Source organism: Protopterus annectens, chromosome 2.part0 (genome assembly GCF_019279795.1).
Source record: "Protopterus annectens isolate FY-2018-M chromosome 2.part0, PAN1.0, whole genome shotgun sequence".
NCBI classification, from domain to species: Eukaryota; Metazoa; Chordata; order Ceratodontiformes; family Protopteridae; genus Protopterus; species Protopterus annectens.
The window spans coordinates 436,114,595-436,139,607 of NC_056728.1; the positions used below are offsets into that span (position 1 = coordinate 436,114,595).

General features: G+C 41.4%; 1 protein-coding gene across 2 annotated transcripts in view; it reads left to right on the plus strand.

Annotated features, from left to right (window-relative positions):
• VPS13A (vacuolar protein sorting 13 homolog A) overlaps positions 1–25,013 on the plus strand; it is a 4,910,496-nt gene that overhangs the window by 4,109,234 nt on the left and 776,249 nt on the right. The gene's annotated exons all lie outside the window — the stretch shown is intronic.

The window sequence follows — 25,013 nt, forward strand, 5'->3', positions numbered from 1 at the left end:
TACCTGGCAAATAACAAAGAACCAACCGCTATGACTAAAATCAAATCCTTTCTATCCTCTCTACCCCTCAACCTTCTGCTACTCTGTGGTGATATTCTCCCTAAACCAGGTCCCAACTACACTCCATCCACACCCCTAGGTAACGTTCCCACTGCTCACAGCAAACTTAAAGTTATGTCAATAAATGTTTATAGCATCTGTAGCAAAGTTTCTGTACTGCATGCCTGGATTATACAACACACCCCTGATGTATTAGTAATTACTGAGACCTGGCTAAAACCACATATCAAAGACACGGAGATACTTCCACCTGGCTTTAACATGGTTAGAGCAGACAGACTCAGAAGACAAGGAGGTGTACCTTCTTTTGATGAAGCAAAACTTATCATTAACATTTTTAAAGTAAGTAATAATAAAAGCATCTGCCTTATCGCATTGTGCCTACCACCTGGAAACAATCTTACCAGACGTGAAAATATCTTATCCTGGACATCATCCAATACTCTACTAGAGAAAATAATTGGTGATGTTAACATTGACTGGCTAAAACTCTACTCCAAATTCCATACCAACACCATTAAAATGTATGGATTCACACAACTAATCACTACCCCAACCTACTCCATTATCCCAGCAGACTGGATCTATTATTGATAGGCTTCTAGTCTCCCACCCCAGTAACTTTAAACAAGCCATTGTACTACCAGATTCAATTAGTGATCACCACCCAATCTGTACTGCTAGACTTATCACTCACCCCTGCAAACAACATACATACAAATATGTACGCAAGCTAACCCACTTTATTCAGGAGACCTTTACAAACATTCTTAATGCTATCAGTTGGTCTTTCCTTAAATACCTACCTCTTGATGAAGCAGTTGCTAAATTCAACTTAACATTCACTGATATACTAAACAAACTTGCACCTGTTAGGAAAAAACGAGTCAAAAATAATTATGCCCCTGGCTTACTAACCGTACTAAATCTCTCATGCAAAAAGAGATAAAGCTTGGGCAGCCTGTACAAAACAGAAAACTCTAACAAATCTACAACACTGCAGAACACTGCATAACCTTGTAAAAACCCAAGTCAACTTAAATAAAAAAATCAGTTTTGCTTAAAGTCAGAACACCAGCACAAAAGTAATCCAAAAGTGTTTTGGAATTCCATAAACAAAATTCTATACCCTGGTAAGCACTCTTCCCCTCAACCTTCTACTAACAGCATTTCCTGTAATGTAACAAGTCACTTCAACTTATATTTCAGTAACAGTATAGCTGCTATTACTAACAATTTCCTAGCTTCACGTGCAACTGCCTGTAATTCTAAAAAAACATGTCCCACCCCTGTCCCTACATGTCATACTGTCTCTAAGCCACAAAATACATGTCCCAACAACTTCTCTATCTAATCAGTACCTACTTTCCTCATTAAATCCTTGCTAAACAAACTTATACCTTGCTCCACGTCTGCTAATAATCTCCCTGTGTATCTAAAAATGGCAGCTGACTCTATATTCTCTCCTGTATCCATCCTCATAAACAGATCTATCAAAGAAGCCTATGTCTCTACCCTGTGGAAAAAGTTCTATGTCCTCCACCTTCATAAAGGAGGTACCTCCACTGAAATGTCTAACATCAGGCTGATTGCTGATGTTCTTCATGTTTCACTGTTGCAGTCATCACATTTGGGTTATCCCTGCCAGGGTAGCCCTCGGCCAGCCCGAATACCAGAGGCTTAGTATTTCTGTGTCGGTTGCTGTCGCTTGAGGACTGACGTCAGGTCGTCAGTGGTATAAAGTAAGGCAGCCGATGCCATTACATCAGTCTTTCTTGCTGTGGAGCCCGAAGCAGAAGCAGTTCGCACAAGTGCCGGTCGTCCATTACCTGGGTTTCATTTCCGAATTGACGTCGATGTCTTCTAAAGCTAAGTACCCTGTTGGGGATCCTTTTTTCTTGCACTAACCGATGTCAAGTTAATTGTCTCGCCTGTGTAAAGCAAATGCCACACCGAGGCTTCCACTCTTACTGCATCACTTGTCTAGCCCCAGGCCACGACATCCTCCGTTGTCGCTTCTGTGCTTTGTTATACGCCAAAACTATCCTTCGTCAGGCCCTTATTGTAGCCAGATATTTTCGTTTGCAGTCCTCGAATTCTGATATGGATTCGGTAAGCCATCCGACAGCAGATCTTCCAAAAAAAGTAATGATAAAGACAGAGACAGACCGCACAGGTCCAAACCTCCCGACGTTTCCATTAAGCTAGTCATCAGTACTCCACTACTTAGTGAGGCGCTTTTGCAGCCCCTGATGGCCACTTCAGTTGATTCGCAGGCTGCTACCGAGACCCTTTCGGAATCCGGTATGCCGCAAAACTCTTCTTCATCTAATGATCCTGCGGTCATCTCTACCTTGGATGGGTCTGGAGCTGCTGAGCAGGCACCGGCTTCTGCGCAGACACTGGCTTCCGAGGAAGTCCTTCACATCAGTGTATCTTAACACAAACCGACATAGTCTTTCACGACCACCGTTCTTTCGAAAACAACTGAGTTGCTTAGGCCCAGGGTTTGAACCACACCCAAGAAACCCACTACCCACTCTAGGAGTTACCTCCCCTGAAATGTCTAACTTCAGGCCAATTGCTGTTCTTTCACCACTCTCTAAAATTCTAGAAAAATATATCCATAAACAGTTACTTCAGTACCTGCTTCACAACAATCTTCTGTCTCCAACACAACATGGATTTACACCTGCACGCAGTACTACCACTGCTCTTCTTTCACAGATATAGTAAACAAGCATGTGATACCGACAACCTTGTATCTTTATTCTTAGATCTCCCCAAGGCTTTTGATACTGTTTCCCACCCTAAACTTTTATCCCAACTCTCTCTGGTTGGCTTAACCAAATCTTCGCAACAATGGTTCACTAGTTACCTTTCAGATCGATATCAGTCAGTCAAGTGGAACTGCAATCTCTCTCCCTATCTACCAATTCGTACTGGAGTACCTCAAGGCTCCATCCTTGGTCCACTTTTTTTTAACATCTTTATAAATCCTCTCCACACATCTGCAAAACAAGCTACCCTTATCCAATATGCCGACAATGCCACTTTAATCTGCTCATCAAGGAATCTTACCCATCTTCAAAATATAACACAGGAAGCATTTAACTCCATCGAAACTTGGCTCACTAATTACCAACTTGTACTCAACCCCCCAGAAAAAACAGCTACTGCTTATCCCTACCTAATAAATTCCCCTTCCTAATACTAACTTCTCAGTTATATCCCTAAACAACACAAAAATTGATGTCTGTCACACTAAGTTACTTAGAGTTACAGTTGACTGCAACCTCAAATTCAATCTGCATATCAACAACTGCATAAAAAAGACCCAACAAAAACTAGGCATGTTGTATAGAGTCAAAAAATTCCTAAGTAATTCCTCCAAAAAGCTTTTGCCACTTCTTATCTCTTACCGTCACTGCTATATGCCTCCCAAATCCTAACCAATCTACACTTGTCTCTAAAAACAAATCTCAGTCAATGCTACAGTAAGTTAGCTAGGTTTGCCACTGGACATCCCCCCAGTTCTCACCACTGCTCTTCACTCAAAGCCTTACGCTGTTTAGAATTCCCCCATCTGTTAACATTTCAGCAACTTCTGTTAACTCACAAAGTACAGTGCAACCCATCTGTTCCACAAGCAATATCAACTTTACTTCTGTACTACTCCCCATTTTTCCACGTGTGACCCTCTGACAAGCACCTACTATCTATTTATAAACCACACAGATCTCCTGGAGTTAGTCTGTATGCATACTGTGTTGCAGAAATCTGGAATTCTGTTCCTGAATCTATCAGGCTTTTACACCATTACTCTTCCTTCAAATCTCAACTAAAAGATTACCTATCCACCAACTGGATCTGCCAGTGCCTTATGCCAACATAGTTCTTCATTCAGTGTCTCACAGCTGATATGTGCTCTGAAATTGTCTTATTCCCTGTCTTAGCTCTCTCACCCTTTTTCTTTCTCTCTATACTTCCACCTGCTACTCTATTTCTCTACCTCCTACTTGTTTTCCTTTCTTTACACACTTTTCCCTTCTTTCTACAATAACTTCCAGTCCTTTCAGATAAGTGCCTGTATTTTAGAGCTTACTAAAATTATATTTGGTTTGCTTTTATTATTTTATATAACAAAACTTTATTGCTTGTTTGATTTTATGTTTTGTACCCATGCTGTACTTTATCTGAACTTTAATGTATAAGTTGTAGATGTGCAAATGTTTTTTCTGGAGCTTTTATTCTATGACCTCCACTGAAAATGGGCTTTTGCCCAGTCAGACTTTCCCAGTAAAACAAATGTCATATAAATAAATAAATCTTAAATTTGTAGGTTCAGTAAAAATGTAGCCTATCGTGCCCAGAATGTTTACCAAAGTGCTAGCCATTGTAGCGCAAGCCTTGTAGGTGAAGGAGCTTTTTAAGTTCCTTTAGCTAGATGTTTGGTTTCTTTTGAATCCACGAATAACTAATTAATTGTGGTCCTTGTTTGAGTCTTTTCTTGGTTGTAGTCTTTGGGTTATCTATAAACCTGGAGGAGTCTTGTCTTGGTCCAGGGCCAAGGACTTTGTTTATCTTGGTGGGATAGGGTTATCTAGCACCATTGTCATAGAGAGATTGTGCTCTATGCTGCAGGCTACTTGAGTTTGATTAGACTGTGTGCTATGGCCTAGGCTATCTGGGTTTGATTAGTAGCTCAGGTGCTTGATGGTGCTGGCAGAGGTGCATGGGGATTCTTATCTTGGGATGAATGGAGAGAGAGGTAGAGCAGAGATTCAAAATGCTATAATTCCTTATAGGAGGGGCATCAGTGCAGAGAGCATGCTAGGGGTGGGCTTTCAGCTTATCATGCCTCCACTTAATAGCCTTCAGTAGCAAGTATACATGAGCATGCACCTTCAAGGAGGAAGGTATAGTGGATCCATGTGTTGATACAGGTAGCACGTTCACCCCCAGCCCAATGGGTGGGCTTAAAATACCCTCACTTGACAGGATGATAACAAGGGCACAAGCAACCTTTATGACTGCCTCTGTAACAACTCCACCAGATGGCTCTCATTTTTATGGTACAGTGGAAAAAAACAGCCCAAGTCTGGCTGGAAATGGCTTGATAGTTAGCAGGTATGGGGGCAGAAAAAATGTAGAGATGGAGTTGCTTGAGAGAGAGAGTGTTTGTGCCTACATGTCTGTCACTTCTTCATGGAGAAAGCACAGGAAATCATAGCATTGCCATCATAGGTAAGGACGTAAAAGTAGGGTTACCACTTGTCCCACTTTGCAAGGGACAGTCCCTCTTTGGGCCACTGTGTCCTGCAAAAAAATTGTAAAAATGATAAATGTCCTGAGATTTAAGGGCAAACGTATTTCCTATATTTTATATAATAGTTGCATAGAACAGTTATTCTGTATCTGAAACACCTAAATGTTATAAGAAACAGAATAAGCAACTAAAATGCTACAAGAATAAGCTTTTATTTAGGCAAAAAAGTGAAGTTATGTCATTTGTACTTGCTGTGGGTAAGTTTCGGCTTGCAAAATCTGACGTTTGTACCAAAATTGTCCCACTTTGGGCATTTGAAAAGGTGGCAACCCTACGCAAAAGGGATAGAAATACAGAGATGCCTGCATCTCTTGAACCTCTTGGAGGCCACTGTCTTCACTGCCTTTAGTGTCTGTAGAGTCTTATCTTCATGGACTTCTTGTTTGTGTGAGACTCTTGTCACTGGATTTTACCAACAAGTCCCATTTCTTGCAACCAAATTCATCATTCTGTCAGACACTATATGCTTCACTGGTGGGATGAGGTTCCTACTTTGTGCTTGGAAAGTGGAGTCCCCAACAAAGGAGGCCTCACGTAAACCATTGTGTACATTCCAGAGCTGGTGTTTTTTACTGTCAAAGCTCTGGAAAGGGAGTTGAGACCATAGCCACTTTTTCTTCAGTGAGGCACATGGTCCACATTGTCATATTAGAACATGCAGGATTGATGTTCTCTCTGTATATGAAATGTATGGGGGTCTAGTAGTAATCCATAGACGAACATCTCTTTGTTAAAACGGTCTCATTCCAAGGGAGCTGAACATGCTGGCTGGCATCCACATTCTCAGTAATAGTCCACTTCTGAATCTGAGGATCACAGAGATTTTTGGGTAGGATTCTCAAGGTTTGGGGTACAGTGGAGAATGAACTTTGTACCATATATAAGAATGCAGCCCTCCTCTGTTACTGGTCAGTACACGTGGGCAAAGAGGCATTGATGGTGGGCTTTTTTTTCTGTCTTTGTAGTAGCAGGGAAGATTCATGTACATCTTTACATCTGATTGTCTTTTCTAGATAAATGTGTAAAGAAACACAAAAACTCATTCTCTTCTCGCTGTGGGGGGGGGGGGGTTGAGAAAAGTGTGGCCTGGTGGTACAGTTCAGCAGGTCCTCTCAGTTGCTGGGAAATCTGCTAAGATTCCTGCTACCAGTGAACTTTCCAGCTACCAATGAACTTTCCAATCAGTGTCTTGAAGAAGAATGAAAATGAAAGGAAGTGTCATACATAACAGATGCTGTTTTAGTAAATGAGAGAGCTTCTGTTTGGGAAAGCTGACCTGTACTGCATCAGATGGTTAAATACTTCATTAAGGAGTTCAATTCCTTGCCCACATTTGAAAAAAAAAAAGAAAACTTTCCTTCTTGGGATTTTAACTTCATGATTGTCAGTATTACCTAACCTCCATTTACAATGGCTGGTTTGAAAGCCCTTGCACGGCATTCTTGGTGTCCATCTCCTCTAAGAACTACAATTCCTGATTTGTAGAGAAACCTAGTTGTTCTTTAGGTCAGATGTCATTAGAACTAACATTTCTTGTTAAAGTGTCTTCTGAAGTGTCTTTAAAGTAATCCATTCATTGCTTTACTTTCTTTTTGGGACTAGAATCTGGGGAGAGAGAGGCTCTGTATACTGGATTTGCCACATTCAGCTCAGAGTTTACTTCAGGTATGTGCAGGAGTTTAGAATGCAGACTAATTTCTTGCCTACTTTGCTCTGTTTAAGGAGGATACAGCAATGGCTAAGCGAATCCTATACAAGTAGCTTGCTCTTTCTTTTGCTGCAGGTGGACTATCATCTTTTGGAAAATGTTATTAAAGACCACTCCCATTTCTGCTTCTAGTGTTTGTTTCAGTAATGTGTTTATTGCAGACATTTGTGCTGTGGACAGTTGTTGGTTAATACATTCACAAAACAATATTACGTAGACAGTAATTCTAGTAGCCAGGTCTCCATTTCAAGCTTATTACTTCAGGACTCTTGTCTTCTGAATCTTTGTATTTTGGCTTTCTGCCAACTCCTCCACCTTAGGGCATTTACATTTTTTATTACTTGGGATTCTTCCCAACATTTATCACTGAATCGACAGATAAAAACCTTGAAATTCATATACAACAAATATAGACATTTCCATTTCAGTTGATCAGTGTGAAGGCTATCTGTAGGGGAGGAGGATGCACATTACCCTGTCCACCACCTGTAAACCTGTTTGGATGACCTCTGTATCCAGCATCTGTGGATGGATTTTCCTGTAAGTTGGATAGATGTATCATTTTATGTTATTTCCATGCAGTCATGTTGAGATGACTCACTACATGGGGGAGGTTAAACCATATAGCACAGGAAAATGCAGTTGTGTAAAATTTTACATGTGGGAAAAGAGGAAGTTTTTCTTGAAGAGGTTGATGGATACTGAGAAAGGGAGGAAGACATTTCCAAACCCTGAAATATCCTTGGGGGATAATGGACAGAGCCCAAGATTCTGTTGTGATCCTTAACCAATATGGAAGGGACAGGGCAAGACGAAGGAACAAGGGACCCTGATCGAGTGAAAAGGGAAGCAAGTTATCAAATGGAACCTGGCTTGTCCCCTGAGAAATAGGGATTTGGGTAGATTTAGCAGGAGGTACACATATAGAACCCATTTTACCCTTGGGCAGAGACTGAGAATGTCTGTGAACAAAAGCTGATTTGTAAGGGTAATTCCTCTTGAAACTTTGGAATAGGAGAAAGAAAAATATTTTTCAACTGTTGCAAAGCTTTGCCCGTATTCTATAGAGATTTGAAAAGTTCAGCAGCAGTGCCAAAAGATTTTTATTATCCAAAGGTGCATCTAATAATCTGGCCTTATGTCATCGGGTAAGGTTTGAAGACGAAACCAAGAATAATGCCTCATAGCACAACCAAATGCAGCAACCTAGGAAGAAGTATGAGCTGCATCTTAACCGCACTTAATAGAGTAGATCCCAACAAGGAAAAGGCCAAAGCCTTACCCTATGAATCAGGAAGCTCTGAAATCACATGAGAAACGAGGGCTAAGACCAGTGACGGCTGGTAACTTCAAATCAAAAGGGGGCTGCAGGAGACAGCTGAATGGGTGGGGTCAATGGGAAGGGGTGCAGTCAACTATAAGGGAGAGGAGCTATGCTCAAAACCACAAAAACTGTAACTTTAATTAAATATGCTGCCCTGGGTGCCAAACCATCATTATGAGAGTCCAGTCAAGACAAAATGAAGTGTAGAAGAAATAAATATTTCAATGTATTGGCTGCATGACAGCTTACTTAATATCTAGATGGAAACAAAAGGTTGTGAGGCATGAAAAAATAAATTAATTTTTAAATACATTACTGGAACGCCAGTCAAAATCAAGTATAAGAAAAACAAGCCGCACTCAACTCAAACCACTTCTCCTTACACTGCAGTTCTAATAATTTATATTCAGCTTTATTAAAGTACCAACTAACATGCTGAAAGTAGCAATCTCTGTGATACGCCCCACTTGTAAAAATGTTTCTTATCCAGAAAAGACCTGCTGTGTGACAACAGCTATCTATTTGTTTCATGGGGAAAACATGATCAAAGTAAAAAATGAGAAGCAAACAAGAAACAAGCTCAAGATACATTGCTTAAAGGATTACTGCACAGGTTGTGGACCACACACAATAGACTGGCATTCTGTTTAGTTTACAGGTAAAGCCTGCAAAGATGACTGCAAGTCTCCAACAAATGTAATGAGCTTCTTAAAATAATGTAATCTTGTCCTTTATTACAAATACTGTCATATACATTTCAGTACCCAAGGCTTATACGTTATCTAGTTATGTAAGTATTATCTGCATGGCAACAACAGAAAGGCTTTCAGTGTTGGCAATTCTTTAACAGTATGCTTATTAAAGCTTACTTGCATCTTACAATCTCAGACAGGCTTACCTGATGGTCATTAAAGCATTGCTACTTAAACACAGAGCAGCAAACACTTTCAGAATAATAATAAGCATAAATCAACAGTATAAAAATATGACAGAAACCAAAACATTCTGCAAAATCTAGGACAGATGAAAAGCCACTGTAGTACTTGTGTCTACCTTGATGGGGGGATACCCTGCACATTTACACTGCATAACTGCTCCTTGCCTTGCTTGGACACATCCAGAGTCACTACATGGGGAGTGGGGTGCAACAAGTATGTCACAATTTGAAATGTCTCTGGCTGCCTTTGATGGCCCTGACACATTTGTCATAGAGCAAGAAATCTGGACAAAGCCATACACAGAAGTGGGACAAAGGCCCAAAAATAAGGACAATTTTTAAATATTGCTCTTATAAACTTAGAAAGATAATAGAATAGTAGGTATTGCATTAGTATGAATTTTCTGAAGGGTATGAAATCTGAAACTCAAATGTCTGTCATTATTTTCTAACTTCAGTCTTTAATGATTTGCCACTAATTTGCCAAAAAACACAATTTTATGAAAAACAGACCAAAAATGTGATGCAAAAATATAAAATATCCACACAATACATCTGGGAACTTGTCAAAGAAGGGACTCTTTAAAATATTAGTACTGCTAATTTGAGCAGCTGACAAAATAAAATAATCTACATGCATTTCTGAAATAAAAGTAACCTATAACTCTGATTATTACAGTTATTTATTAATTGTAAACCATCCACGTTTTCTTCCAAAATTGTCATTTTGTGGAGGGATTATTAGGGGAAGAGCAACATTTTGAGCCAAAATTGGGGACAGTTGAGAGGTTTGGATATGCCTAATTCTATAAAGCAATTTATTTGCACATACCTCTCCACCTGTTAATGCAGGAAATCTCGACAAGGCCAAATATATTGGGGGAATATATAAACAGCACTAAAAATTGCTCTTGTATAAACTGAGACAGTTGATAGAATAACAGGTCTTGCTTTAGCATGCATTTTTCTGAAGGTTATGAAGTCTGAAACTCAGTGTCTCTCATTATTTAGTGATTTAATTCCTAAACGATTTGCCAGAAAACCACAAATTTTATGAGGAACAAACCAAAAATAAGAAGCAAAAATCTATTCCTTCTGCAAAAATCTGGACAGTTGAGAGGCATAGTTCAGTCGGAGCTGTCTTTGAGTTTGCCACCCTTCCTCCCTCACAAAATCAGGGTCGAATGGAGCCTCCCCTCCTTAGCCATTCCAGTGAACCATTACTTGGCTATTTCACCCCATTTACCATAAACACTAATGTGCATACTGCTTTAGTTCTGCGATGATTTGGACTTCATTTGAAAGTTTTATTTTGCATTTTACAGCACAAACACTAATAGATATTTCAAAAAGCCAAGTACAAAATCCCAATGGTGCACCACGAACTGTGAACAGATTCAATAAGTTCAGTAAAAATCCAGTCTTTTATTTAATATAAGGAGTACAACAAACAAAGGTAAGCGCTTTCACGTCATACAGACGCTTCTTCAGACCTCAATAAAATTCAATATGAATCACTTCTTATATACAAAAAGCTAAATGCCTCATTAACATAATTGGCTCTGTAGCATTTGATGAATTAAAGTGCTAGTGCTTTTTGCTATAAAAACAAACAGCTATGTAATTCAAATCACTGTGTAATTAATGAGAAGACCTTATATCTATAATTAATGTAAAAAAACACACACACTGTTGTGCCTTCTATATTATTATCCATTAAAATTCATGGTGACATTTATAAAATTAAAAACTAAAAACTAACTCTCATGGAAACATGAAATGTTTGAATATGTATAAAAAATGTTGGAATGTATGTGAAAATGTTAAAATGTTAAAAAACAAGAAACATAGAAACATAGAAAAACAAGTAACACTGATGAACATGTGTAACATTTAAAGTCACCTGTCTAAAGAGTGATTTAATCTAGTGTTAGTGTTTGAGGGACCTGGAGGTTAAAAACGGCTTCAGGGTTATTTTCTCATTCAATCCATATTTGTGTGACTGTAGCCTCAAGATCCATTTGTTTTCTAACTCTTCTGTGTAATTCTTCACATTCCCTAACCTATTGCTTCTCCTTATTAATTCTAGTGCTCTAAATTTGAAACTATGTGCAGATCCTTGTTCCATGATGTGGCATGCTAAAGCATTAGTGTCGTTCTCTTTGTTAACTGCATATATATGTTCTCTAATGCGTTCACGTAGGGTTCTATTAGTCTTGCCCACTGTGAAGCCACTGTGCTAGGTAGTACTTGTGTCTACCTTGATGGGGGGATACCCTGCACATTTACACTGCATAACTGCTCCTTGCCTTGCTTGGACACATCCAGAGTCACTACATGGGGAGTGGGGTGCAACAAGTATGTCACAATTTGAAATGTCTCTGGCTGCCTTTGATGGCCCTGACACATTTGTCATAGAGCAAGAAATCTGGACAAAGCCATACACAGAAGTGGGACAAAGGCCCAAAAATAAGGACAATTTTTAAATATTGCTCTTATAAACTTAGAAAGATAATAGAATAGTAGGTATTGCATTAGTATGAATTTTCTGAAGGGTATGAAATCTGAAACTCAAATGTCTGTCATTATTTTCTAACTTCAGTCTTTAATGATTTGCCACTAATTTGCCAAAAAACACAATTTTATGAAAAACAGACCAAAAATGTGATGCAAAAATATAAAATATCCACACAATACATCTGGGAACCTGTCAAAGAAGGGACACTTTAAAATATTAGTACTGCTAACTTGAGCAGCTGACAAAATAAAATAATCTACATGCATTTCTGAAATAAAAGTAATCTATAACTCTGATTATTACAGTTATTTATTAATTGTAAACCATCCACGTTTTCTTCCAAAATTGTCATTTTGTGGAGGGATTATTAGGGGAAGAGCAACATTTTGAGCCAAAATTGGGGACAGTTGAGAGGTTTGGATATGCCTAATTCTATAAAGCAATTTATTTGCACATACCTCTCCACCTGTTAATGCAGGAAATCTCAACAAGGCCAAATATATTGGGGGAACATATAAACAGCACTAAAATTGCTCTTGCATAAACTGAGACAGTTGATAGAATAACAGGTCTTGCTTTAGCATGCATTTTACTGAAGGTTATGAAGTCTGAAACTCTGTGTCTCTCATTATTTAGTGATTTAATTCCTAAACGATTTGCCAGAAAACCACAAATTTTATGAGGAACAAACCAAAAATAAGAAGCAAAAATCTATTCCTTCTGCAAAAATCTGGACAGTTGAGAGGCATAGTTCAGCCGGAGCTGTCTTTGAGTTTGCCACCCTTCCTCCCTCACAAAATCAGGGTCGAATGGAGCCTCCCCTCCTTAGCCATTCCAGTGAACCATTACTTGGCTGTTTCACCCCATTTACCATAAACACTAATGTGCATACTGCTTTACTTCTGCGATGATTTGGACTTCATTTGAAAGTTTTATTTTGCATTTTATAGCACAAACACTAATAGATATTTGCTAAACAAAGCAATGCAGTCTCACAATGAAAACAGACTTAGCATTAAAACTTCTTTGCCCTTAAAACTCACATTCATTGAAACAGCATTGAATCCCACATTCAAAGAGTATACATTTTGCCAGTGGCAGATAAAGATCAACTTTGGGCTGTTTTCAAATCACAGGCGCCTTGCAGACAAAACATACACATGCTCTTTGATACACCTTCCTGATCGTATTAAATTATATTCCTTGTACAATACAGTACAGTATTAGAGATCATTTTAAATTTATTGTTTTGATCATTTTTCAGGTAAACAGTGAAACAAAATGCATGCACCAATAATGACACAACTGCCCAATTCAGAACATTTCCATCATAAAAGTCTACTCAAACTTCTACAGTCCACCAGTATCATTAAATATGCACAATCTCTGAAGAAGTAAAAGTCATCTAAATAATTCCACATTAGAGATGTGTAATTAATGAAGAGGTTGCTGCTAGCAAACAACTTTATATTTCATTGTTTCATCTACAAATGAAGTGCCTGTTGCCCTTGAGGAATAACTTGCCCATGTTACACTAAAAAATGATAAGCTAGTAATATTGCAGTAGGGAATGGATGGCAAACTGGTAACAGGTTCATAGTTACTAAGTATCTTTGCCAAAAAGGACTGCAGCATCCACCCCCTTTGCAACACAGTACAGTATCAGCAATGCATCTACCCACTGTGGGAGTAGAACCCATAGCCTTCTGCATCAAAAGCAGGTCCACTACCCGTTGTGCTATTAACAATGCAAGCAGACTCAGCATTAGCAGCAACAAACATTTGCTCCCCTGCAGCTCTCCTTGTAAAATCTACTCAACACTCAGCTGTATCTCTGAACTATGCAGCGCAAGAAATCTGGAAAAAGCCAAAATTTATTGGGGGGGGGACAGAAGCCCAAAAACTAGGGACACATTTTAAACATTGCTTGTATAATGTTGGAAAGTTGCTAGAATAAAATGCTGTGTTACCACCATACATTTCACTCCCAAGTCCTGAACCCAGGACCCTGTGCAAAGCAATCAGAGCAACATACCAGTATGCCAAATCAGCTGTTTTGTGAAGGAGAGGAAGACTGAAACTTAAGTGGCTACCATTTAGTGAATTCAGTTCTTACCATAGCTGTCAACCTCTTAGCACAAAACACCTGAACAAAGCCAATAATGAGGGAATACTGCCCCCAAACATATTCAGTGAATTCAGTTCTTACCAGAGCTCTCAACCGTAGCACAAAAAACCTGGAAGAAGCCAATAATGGGGGAATACAGTCTCAAAAATAGGGACATATTTCAAATATCCATCTTATAAACTTAGAAAATTGCTATAATAAAATGTTTTGTGTTACCATGTACTAGAATATGAAGTCTAAAATTCAAATGCTTGTCATTTTTATTTATTTAACATTTAACAAAGAAAGTCTGACTTGGAACAAAAGCCAATTTTCAGCAGAGGCCCAGGGAGAAACACTCCAGACACATGTCTTTGTAAGCTGGGAGGACACCAGAGCACCCAGAGGAAACCCACACAAACACAGGGAGGACATGCAGTCTCCACACCCCAGCCAAGAATCAAACCAGAGAACTTGTAGCTGTCAGACAACAATGCTACCACTGCATCACTGACTGTGTAAAGACACAAAAATACAGAAACCACAGATTTTGACAGAACAAATATGAGGCAAAAATCCGCAAATTTTTTTACAAATGGTGGTGGGTAGGAAATTCATGCTCTTGCCACCTGGGTCTGAGGTACAGGGTTCAAACCTGCGGTATTCTCTACCCACCACCATATAGCAATTGTGGCATTTTACACACATACACACACACACACCACATTCCTTCCTGCAGTTCCAATGAGAGCAAATCCATCCCCTAATGTTCATGCCGAGAGCAAGTCCTTCCCGCGAGAGCAGAGGAAGCTGGGTGCTACCCAGCCTGTGGACGTTGCAGTCCGATCCCCTTCCAGTCTATGCAGTTGTAACTGCATAGACTTTTGGGATATTGCTGCTGAATGCTCTCTTCCTGCTGCTGAGACGGTCTGGATTCTGTGCGCATGCTCCAGACTGGTTCACCAGCAGTCTGGATATCGGGAAATGACATGAGTGCTCATGTGCGATTGTTTTTATTTTATTTTGTGTTTTACAGCTGGGGGGGGGGGGCTGCAGTCCTTCAGCTCAATAGCACGAGCCACCCCTGGCTAAGACATAACTGGTCATATGAGTTTGGTAATTAATAGCCCAAAAAGACAGGGTGGCAGCAGTATAGACCTTTTTGCCCAGCCTGTCTATGGTCCTACTATGCTTATCTAAAGGAAGCAACTTAGTAGAGGTCAGCAGTTTTGAATGTTTGTCAGAGGAGACGTACACCACAGAAAGATCAGCAGAAGGGCATTTATTCAGAAATTTACAATTATCAGGCACCTTGTAAAATCTGTCAGGTTTCTTAGGAGGTGGGGGCTGAGAATCGGGTGCCACAGACGCTGCTGAAAATGTATCCAGGAGGGCAACCAGAACTGTAGGAACAGCAGAAGGGTTGGGAGTCTGCATCTGGAGGAGCCCATAACTACATCTTCTGGATAGTAGAAACTTGAGAACAATCCCACTTAAAGAATTCCTCTAAAGGGGAGTCTGAACTAATAGAATCCTCTTCCTCTGAGCCATAGAAAAGGACTCTGGGAAGAGTAAGCTAATGACTGTTTCCCCAAATCCTAATCCTCATCAGAGGAATCCTGGCTCCTAGATCTTTTAAGAGGAGTGGAAGACCAGGGAGGGGCAGGCACACAGACCCTTTGAGGAGGCTTTAAAGTCATTAAGTTGTTAACTAATCCCTGCGTAAAATCTTAACCATTCTCATTGGGAATTTTTAACTGCAGGGTAAATATGTTTGTCTTTCTGTTCCTTTTTCTGTGGATGTCTGCAAGAAAAGTCCTGGGAGGGTTGGACCCGTGTCAACACTCATTAAGTGTAGTAGGGTTGTCCTCTCTCACTAAGATCTGCAGAATCCTCCTCTATCCCTCGGATATAATCAGCTTAGGTTCCCCTCAACATCTGAAGCAGACATTTGGAAAGTCTCTGAGGACATGCAAGACGTCAGAGCCATGCTGGCCTCTTGACAGAGTTGTGGCAAGGAATCTGAGGCATGGACTGGATGATCCTCCAGGCCTTCACTAACTTTGAGAGAGACATCCAGGGGAGGCTGCACAGAAGCCATATCAGACCTGAATGTTTTTGCCTTTTTCTTTGCCAATGGCTGACCCTCAGGATGGGAAGACTCGGCCAAAGCACCTTGAGCCAACAGCTGAAGATGTTGGTTTTCAAGGTAAATAGACAATAAGGACAGGTGACTACATAGGGTCTTTGGGACAAATGTTTGGCAGGTAGAACACTGCTTATGGCCATGGGAAGCACCCAGACAGATGAGACACTGGTCATGACAATCTTTGAGGGATTTGCCTCCCAAACTCATTATACCTTTCTGTATGACATGAAACCAGCAACACTAAAGATAAGAGAGAAAGATAAGGAAGAACCACAATCTGAAAAACTGTTGTGTAACTAGCACAGAAGAAAGGCATTCAGACCAATGTTCAGTGATGGCGTTTGGACTAGTGGCAAAGAAGTTCTGAAGTGTGGCATCCATATGTCATCTTTAGGCCCTACGCCTTGCACGGGGAGCATATGTGTGATGTATGGCACCTGTAGATACTAAAGGCATTGGTATACTGAACAGATGTTGGGATATCCTTGGCTGAAGATTCCTTATGTTAGGAATACTGCAACAGTGATATGGAAGGACATCTAACTGCACCTTTCTTAGCATTCTTTAATGTTCTTTATGAGGTCAGTTCTACAGTAGCCTAAGCTATATGGATAATATCCTGCCAAGGATAATGACAACCAGCCATCTTCCAAAGATTAAAGCACCTACCTTGCACCCTAACTACTGTACAGCTCGGAGAGCAATACATGTTCAGTGAGTAAGGTACCAAACCCTCAAAACTTTGTTGCTGTCAAAGTGCGCACTTCCCTGTGGGCTTCAAGTGATCAACAGTCAACTAGTACTTTTGCAAAGCTGGGCAACTAAGTACCCCATTGAGGAAAATGTTATACTTTATCAATTTCTGTGAAGAAAACTTTGCTTTTTCTGTCAGAAATTTTATTTAAGGCTAGGATTGGTGCTTTTAATGGTTGTCACTGAAAATGTTATCTTAAAACTTACATTTTTTAAGTCAAGGTTCCATAATGGAAAAAGTCATTTTAAAACATCAGATGTTATGTTGTCCCTATCTCGCCTTCATTCTTGCTTGTTGGGTTCAGAGCCGATACTCTGCTCTGATTCGGCTGCATTCTAAAGCTCGAGAGCTTCCACTGACTCAAGGCTAGACCCTATCCCAACATGCCTAGCGAGAGTTACCCAGATTTCGTTTGCTGCTTCGAAGCTTCAGGATTGCTTTGCGACTGACTCAGGCTAAGTTGTATTTTTTTCTACTTATTTTGTAAATAATCTTGATATTTCTTATCTGTAGTTTTTCCTTGTAGTTAGGAGATTCTAAGTGCTTGTGTGCTTCTTGTCTATCGCCCTGTTTTTGCTGTTTGTTGTTGAGGCTGTCATTTTCCCTATCAGGCCTACTAATCCCCCTTTCGTTGGTCCCTAACGAATCCGTTTCATTTAGAGGATTTGTTTCTGCTTTTTACTTTCAGCCCGTTTGAGTTAGAGGGCTTTCCCCCCCTTTACTCCCTTTTCCAAAGGAATTCACCGTTTAAATTAGAGGCATCTCCTCGGTCGGAGGAGCTGTTGTTTAACTTAGAGACTCTCCTCCTTCCGTTCTTCCCATTTTTCCTTAAAAAAAAAAAAAAAAAAGAAAGAAACTTGCCTTCTCTGTCTGTTTGAGCCATTTTCTTTTCATAGTTAGTGTTGTTGGCTGTTGTGTGGTTAGCCTTTTGTATGTCAGACATGTCCAAAGAGTTGTCAAAGGAATCCAAGCCTTCTGGATTAAAAAAATGTGATTTTGCACGCAGAAGATGTCATTGACCGATGGTCATACTAATTGCGTATACTGTCTGGGAGCCATTCACCTGCAGGACTCTCATTCCATTTGTCATGGATTTAGCTCTAGGGTCCTGCAGGAGTGGAAAAATAAGTTAATTCTGAGAGGGTTACTTAAAGGGCCTTTTGAGGCATCTGTGGAAGGGAATCAGGCTGGCAAGTCTGATGAGCTGTCCAAGAAAGCATCTTCGTTGACTCCAAGCTCAGAACCATTGAAGGGACAAGACAAACAAAACATGTTTGTTAGATCCGTAGTCAGTCGGGTCCGACAAGACACAATCTCCTTTGGTTCCTCCAGTGTCTTCAGAACCGACCAGGAGCCAAACAAAGAAACCGGTCTCCCTCCTTGAAGCCAGTGCATTCTGTTCCTCAGTCTCCACTGTTCCAGTCTGTGACAGGTAGTCATTGCTCGTCCACCCATTCCTCTCAATTATCCAGGAGCCTTTCGGATGATATGTAGAGGGTGGTGAAGAGGTTACTTAGGACACCAGCCTTGGCAAAACTTTTAGGGAGCCCAGCCCATATGAACATGGAGACAACTATCCCAACCTACTTTGTTGGTGATTCTTCCTTCGACTCACCTGAGTTTGGAGCTGGAGTGCATGGAAGGCAATGTGGTGGAACCGTCAATCTGAAAACCACCAGTCTCTCAGTTCCGACATCTGCTCCGATCTCATCTGTACCACCTTCTATCGAGGGATCTGGGGGCCGACATTCCCTCTACAGCTCCTGTGGGGAGAGTGAGATTGGACCCCCTCGGATCCTACTCTACCACTTGGAGCTTTGGCACAGGTGCATGTGGAGCCCACATCAGCCTCGGAGCTATTGCTCTTGGTGTGGGGGACATCCCCAGGCTCTTTGGAGCTGAAGACTCTCTCGGGCCGGGATCATGGTGCCTTCGAGGTGATGAGGAGTGTGCTGTCCTCCCAGACTGCTCCAACCTTGGCTTCAGCTGCTCCATCACCTTCGGGGCCGATGTCTACCTCCACACCACCCTTTCCATCCAAATCATAGGTAACCAATGCCCCAGGACTCCACCTCGGGTGACTCCCCCCTTCCAAAACCTCCCCAGAGTACCCCTCTGAGGAGGTCCCTTGGAAGAGGACTTGTAAGAAGAAGCATTTAGTCTCCTCTTAGTCTCTCACATCAGATACGGACTTGGAGGACTCATATGTGTCCCCACAGTCCCCCTCAGAGGATGTCTCTTTTTCAAACATCCTGGAAATCCTCAAGCAGAGGGGTGGCTCGAAATCCCTTTCCCCTTCTGAAGACTAGTCCGTGTACCTGAAGGCATTTGTCGCCTGACCCTCCACCTCTTTGGTGTCACCTCCTTTTGACCAGCTGCTGCGGGTGGTCAGTTGAAAGGCGTGGAGCTCTCCAGAATCTATGGAACCGGTTCTGAGGTAGCCCAATAAGTTTGTCACAGCGCCAGTGGACAAACTTTTTCTGACTAAAGGTGTACCAGTTGATGCTGTGATGGTTGCGGCAGCCACAAAGAAGGAATTAGCAGAAACTTCTTCTTCTGTCCATCCGCCAAACAAGGAGTCCCATACGATGGATAGATATGGGACGCGTGTGTTTTCATCCTTTAGGTCACTGAATTATTTGTCCCATTTCACTTGTCTCCAGAGGAATCTCCTCAAAGAGCTGGGAGATGCTCTCCAGGATTCTACAGCTGTGGGAGCTTCAGACTAGATTGCTTCCCAGCTTGTGACCTTGTCTTCTATAGTCATCTCCTCCATGTGGCTTATCTCTTACACAGCCGATGGAGCGAGCAGGGCAGCAGGCACAGGAATTGCCTTACAGAGACATTCCTGGATGCGCCTTTGCGAGTTTGCAGAGCCCTTCAAGTCCTCCTTTACTGACACCCCATTTGATGGCTCATCATTGTTCGGGCCCAAGTTAAGAGGTGCGAGCAAGACGGCAAAACTCTATCTGACATGGGAGTACTTTTCTCCATACCTATTAGACCTTATCCCAAAGGTCAAAAAGGTGGGAAAATGGTGTTCCGGAAATCCCAGGGAGCTTCGCCTGATGCAAGTGGTGACTTTTCCCCCAGGGGCAGAGGGGGAAACAATAATGGGAGATGCCACCCTTGCGGCAGAGGGGATCTGCAGAATCAGAGCAACAGAAATATGTTTTCTGATGGGCCCTTCCAGTGCTCCTGAAAGGAGGCCTGCCTGTTCACCTCTGGAGGCAGTCGGGGGCCGATTGTCACTGTACCCAGAAGCCTGGAAAAATATCACAAAAGACACATGGCTTCAGTCGATAATATCCAAGGGGCACAGCATTCCTTTCTCCCTGCCACCTTTTCCCAGAAAACGAAAGTCAATCCCAGATGTGCCACCCAGTGTACAGGATCAAGCAAACCTAGAAGTCTTCACAGACCAAATCGGATCCGGGACTTACTCAGGGTTCTTTTTAGTTCCAAAGAAAATGGGACTGGAGGACCATTTTGGATCTCAGCAGACTGAACAAGTCTGTCTAGAAAACAAAGTTCTGATGGTGACACTGCAGTCCATTCCTCCCTTCTGGGAAAGGACAATTGGATGTGCTCCATCGATCTCCAGGATGTGCACTACCACATCAAAATGGACAGGCGATCCAGGAGATATCTACGCTTCCAGCTGGGAGCCGGTATTTACCAGTTCATACCTCTGCCCTTTGGTCTCACTAGAGCCCCCAGAGTGTTCACCAAATGCATTGCAGTAGTTACGTCTCACCTGAGGCGTCTAGGATTCTGGGTGTTTCCATATCTAGACAACTGGCTGCTTACCACCACCACCAAGCATCGACTAATCAGGGCAAGGGACAACACAATTCGTCTCTGCTCAGAGCTAGGCATCACTATAAACTACGAACAATTTGCCTTGGTGCCCTGTTGACATATTACATTTATAGGAGCAGATTTAAATACAAAAGACATGATAGCAAAATTGCCTCAGGAGAGAATGTCAACCATATGACATCAGGTGTCAATCTTGATCAGCAGAAAGTAGATTCAAGTAAGATTTGTTCTCAAAGTTCTAGGCTCTATGGTGGCAGATTCAAGTAAGATTTGTTCTCAAAGTGCTAGGCTCTATGGTGGCAGCAATAACACTAGTTCCTTGGTACGCTTCCATATGAGGATATTGCAGTGGCTTCTATTTGCTAAATGGTCCATGCAAAATCTACCCATGTCACATGAGATTCTTGTTAGAGACCTGCAAAAAGGATCTACAATTGTGGCTTCAGTCTATGCACGTAACGATAGGCAGGCTGTTCATCCTTCCCCAGCCGGCAGCCACAGTGACCACCGATGCTTCCCAGATAGAGTGGGAGGGGGGGGCATTATCTGGGACAAGACTGTTCAAGGAACTTGGCAGCAACACGAGTACCATATGCACATCAACATCCTGGAGTTGAGAGCGGTGCTTCTGGCATTGCAAGCACTCCAGGGCTCTCCACCTACGGGGATGATTGCAGTTCAAACAGACAACACGTCCGCAGTGTGGTACATCAACAAGCAAGGCGGAAACAGATTTTGCCCCTTATGTCAAGAGGCTCAAAGAGCATAGCAGTAGGTGGTGTCTTCTCAGTACTTTCTGATTGCAGCACACATTCCGAGGTGATCCAACGTGATAGCGGACAAGCTAAGCAAGGCAATTCTGATGCCATACGAGTGGTCCCTGTAGCAGGAAATTGTGAATCAAATTTTTCACAATTGAGGCCAGCCTTGCTGCGACCTTTTTGCCACATCCATCAATACCAAATGCAGCAGCTATTTTGCCCTGGTCTCCCAAACGGGACAGTCACCCAGGGATGCACTTCACGACGGCCCTGGGTCTTTCTTTTTTACTTTTTCTAATACCCAAAGTTCTTCAGAAAGCAAAATTGCTGGGTTGCAAGCTAATCCTCATTGCCTCTTACTGGCCTCGTCAAATTTAGTTCCCCTTCCTATGAACCCATCTCCAGGAGGAGCCTTGGATCCTGGACCCAGTTTCAGATCTCCTGGTGCATCAGTCAGGAACACTCCACCCTTCTATTCAGACCTTCAAGCTGACAGCTTGGTTTCTCCACTTCCCGTCTTAGCCTTGCTTCCTCACATTTCCCCAGCAGTACGACACATTTTGATCTCTAATCACAAATCTACAACAAGAAAGCTTTATGCTAGCAAATGGAAGAGGTTCTCTTGTTGGGCAGTCAGAAGTCATATTGACCCTTTTACTGCACCCATTTAGAAGATCCTGGAATTTCTAACTGAGACTTTTAACCAAGGGGCAGCTGCAGCCAACATCCGAGTTCAGCTGGCTGCTATTTCCAAGTTTCATGTTGGAAAAATGGGTTCCAACATTATGTCTCACGCATTATGCAAAGCTTTCCTGAACGGTACTACCATCTTGAGACCCCCCAATAAGAGAACCGTCTAGCTGCCTTGATTCTCCCTCCTTTCAAACTGGTTGCTACTTGTTCTCTGAAGTTCTTGACTTGGAAAATAATCTTCTTGACTGTGATTACCTCATCTAGGAGGGTATCAGAATTACAAGCTCTCTCCATTCATCCTCCTTATTTAATTTTTCACAAAGACAAAGTTTCTGTCAGAACCAATCCCTCTTTCCTACCAAAGGTTTGCTGTGAGTCGAATTTAAATCAATTAATAGAACTCCCCTTTTTCTTCCCTAATCGTGGCAACACGGCAGAATATAAACTCCACCAACTGGATGTTCATAGGCAGTTACATTTCTGCTTGCACAGGACAAAAGAATTCAGAAAATCCGACCAATTGTTTATATCATTTTCAGAAAACAGAAAGGGAACTTCAGTCTCAAAAGTAACCTTATTGAAATGGCTTACAGACACCATCACTTATGTTTGTAGCTCACAGCGCAAACAACTGCCAGGAAAAATTCGAGGGCATTCAACTAGAGCATTGTCTACCTCATTTGCATTTCAAGCCAGACTGGCTTTCGACTCAATTTGTGCGGCAGCTACTTTGGTTAATAAGTCAAGGTTCCCTAATGGAAAAAGTCATTTTAAAACATCAGTTTGTGTAAGAGAATGTTTTAATTTTTTGTCAAAAACTACAGCTAGGATTTAGTAGTTGAGGTTTTGGAGACTGCCATTTTTTTGTACACCTCAAAACTTAAATTTTCCAGTAAAGTGGTTGATCGACTGTTCAAAACTCCATTATCCACTTTCGAGGCACTTTTTTTGGTAGATGATGGACCAGGTTTTGGGCTGTTGGGTTCTTCACTCTCCTATGATGAAGAAAGTTGTACAGGTGTCTTCAGTAATCAAGCCAGCTTCCTTTTCACCTGAGCTGCCAATGAGTGACTGCTCTGGCCATTTCAGGTACCTCATTCCACCTCAAAAAGCCATTAAGGACCATAACAGTAGGCATTTCCTTTGCGGTTGTTCAGAAGTCCTTCTGTGTTGGGGGAGGGAGCAGATGATGCTGTACCTCGAAGCTGCCCTAAGGAGCTTGATTCCCTGGAAAATGGTCCATCCTTAAGTTGGTCCTTTTCTGGTGGGGGGGGGGGGTCTCCCAGAAAAAGAAAACAAAAGCTAGGCATTTTTCTTCTCCTGTTTCACACAGAATGGACAGGAAATATGGCTGGATTTTAAGGGCTTATTTCAAGCATTTCAGTCTTTAAATTCTCTTTCCAGAAATTTTAAAATAAAAATATTTTCCCCTCTCTCTCTGTCTGTCTTAGATTCTGATTTGCTCTCTGAAGGATAGGAATTAGATTTACATTGTTTTTCTCAAGTGCTTGCACATCATGAGGGGGAATCAGTTTCTGAAAAGTTGTCTCTTTCTGATACTGTAGCCAGAATTAAATAATTATTTGGGATCAAATAGAAATTCTAGAATCCTAGCAAAGATTTTGTGACTTGTTACAGGTGTATTTTCTTCATCGTGCAGCTGTTGTTGATGCCTTGCCAGCATTAGAAAATGCTTTCTTGGCAGCCAGCAGTTTACCTGACAATGAATTTCCTGGCTTAGAAAAGTCTGATAGATTATATGAAGTTCCTCAAACCCACAACTTTCACTTTTCAACTCCCAGATCAGACCCTGCAGTGGTGTATGCTAAATATATTTTGACAGCTCTCCCTGTTCGTTCTGGCAAATATGGGGAAAGCATTTCTTGGATTTGGGAAGAGAGTTTATTTTTGTTTTACCACAACCATCAGAATTGTGAATTGTCAGGCTTACGTGCCCATGTTTCTTTTGGCTTATTTTGATAATATGAGAAAATTAGTAGCTGATCTCCCTTCCTCTGAAACCAAGACATATCTGAATTCTTTAATATGTTCTCTGTTTCAAGTAACTAAACACTCTTTTAAATTGTTCTTGTGGCACTGTTGTTGCTCTATCCAAAACAACTGCTTACTGGGTCAATGATGAGAATGTTTGCCTGGCTACATTCCAGAATTTACCAGAGGATGACTAAGCTGAGATCTTGAATGTTCCTTGTAAAAAGAGGTATTATCTGCCCGGTCCTCTGCTGAGGTATTGAACATTTTTAATGAAAACGGAAAGTTAATTCAAGAGGTCACTTAGATTTTTCAATCTTCGGTGCTAAAATACAAGATGTAGTTCATGAATCTTTTCATAGGAGACAGAATAAACAGTCTTAAAGTATAGATAGCATTTCAGAAAACAATGGCAGGCAGGGTAAAAAAGGAGGAGGAAATCCTCTCCAAAACAAAGGGCAGTCTTAAGCTTTGGAAAGTGGACAGTTGTCATGTCCTTGGCAGGATATTACCCATGTAGCTTAGGCTTTTGTAACAGTCATCTATTCGAACATCTGGTGTTATGGTTAGTTTGCTTACACAACTGTACTTTCTGGCTCTGGTACTAAGTGAAATAAAGTGTAGTGTTAGAGAAATTTCAGAATTGTGCATAGGTGGAGATATCAGAAGAGAAAATCCCAACAACCACCCGTTGCAGAAGGCCATCTCACAGATCAGCTAATATGATGAGTACATATGGTTATCCATTGGATGGTATGCATAGCCAGTTACTTTGCTGGAGACAGATGACCATAAAAAAGTTACTTAGAGACAGGTTGAAGAACTGTCTTTTTCTGTGTTCATAATTTTATCATGTTAT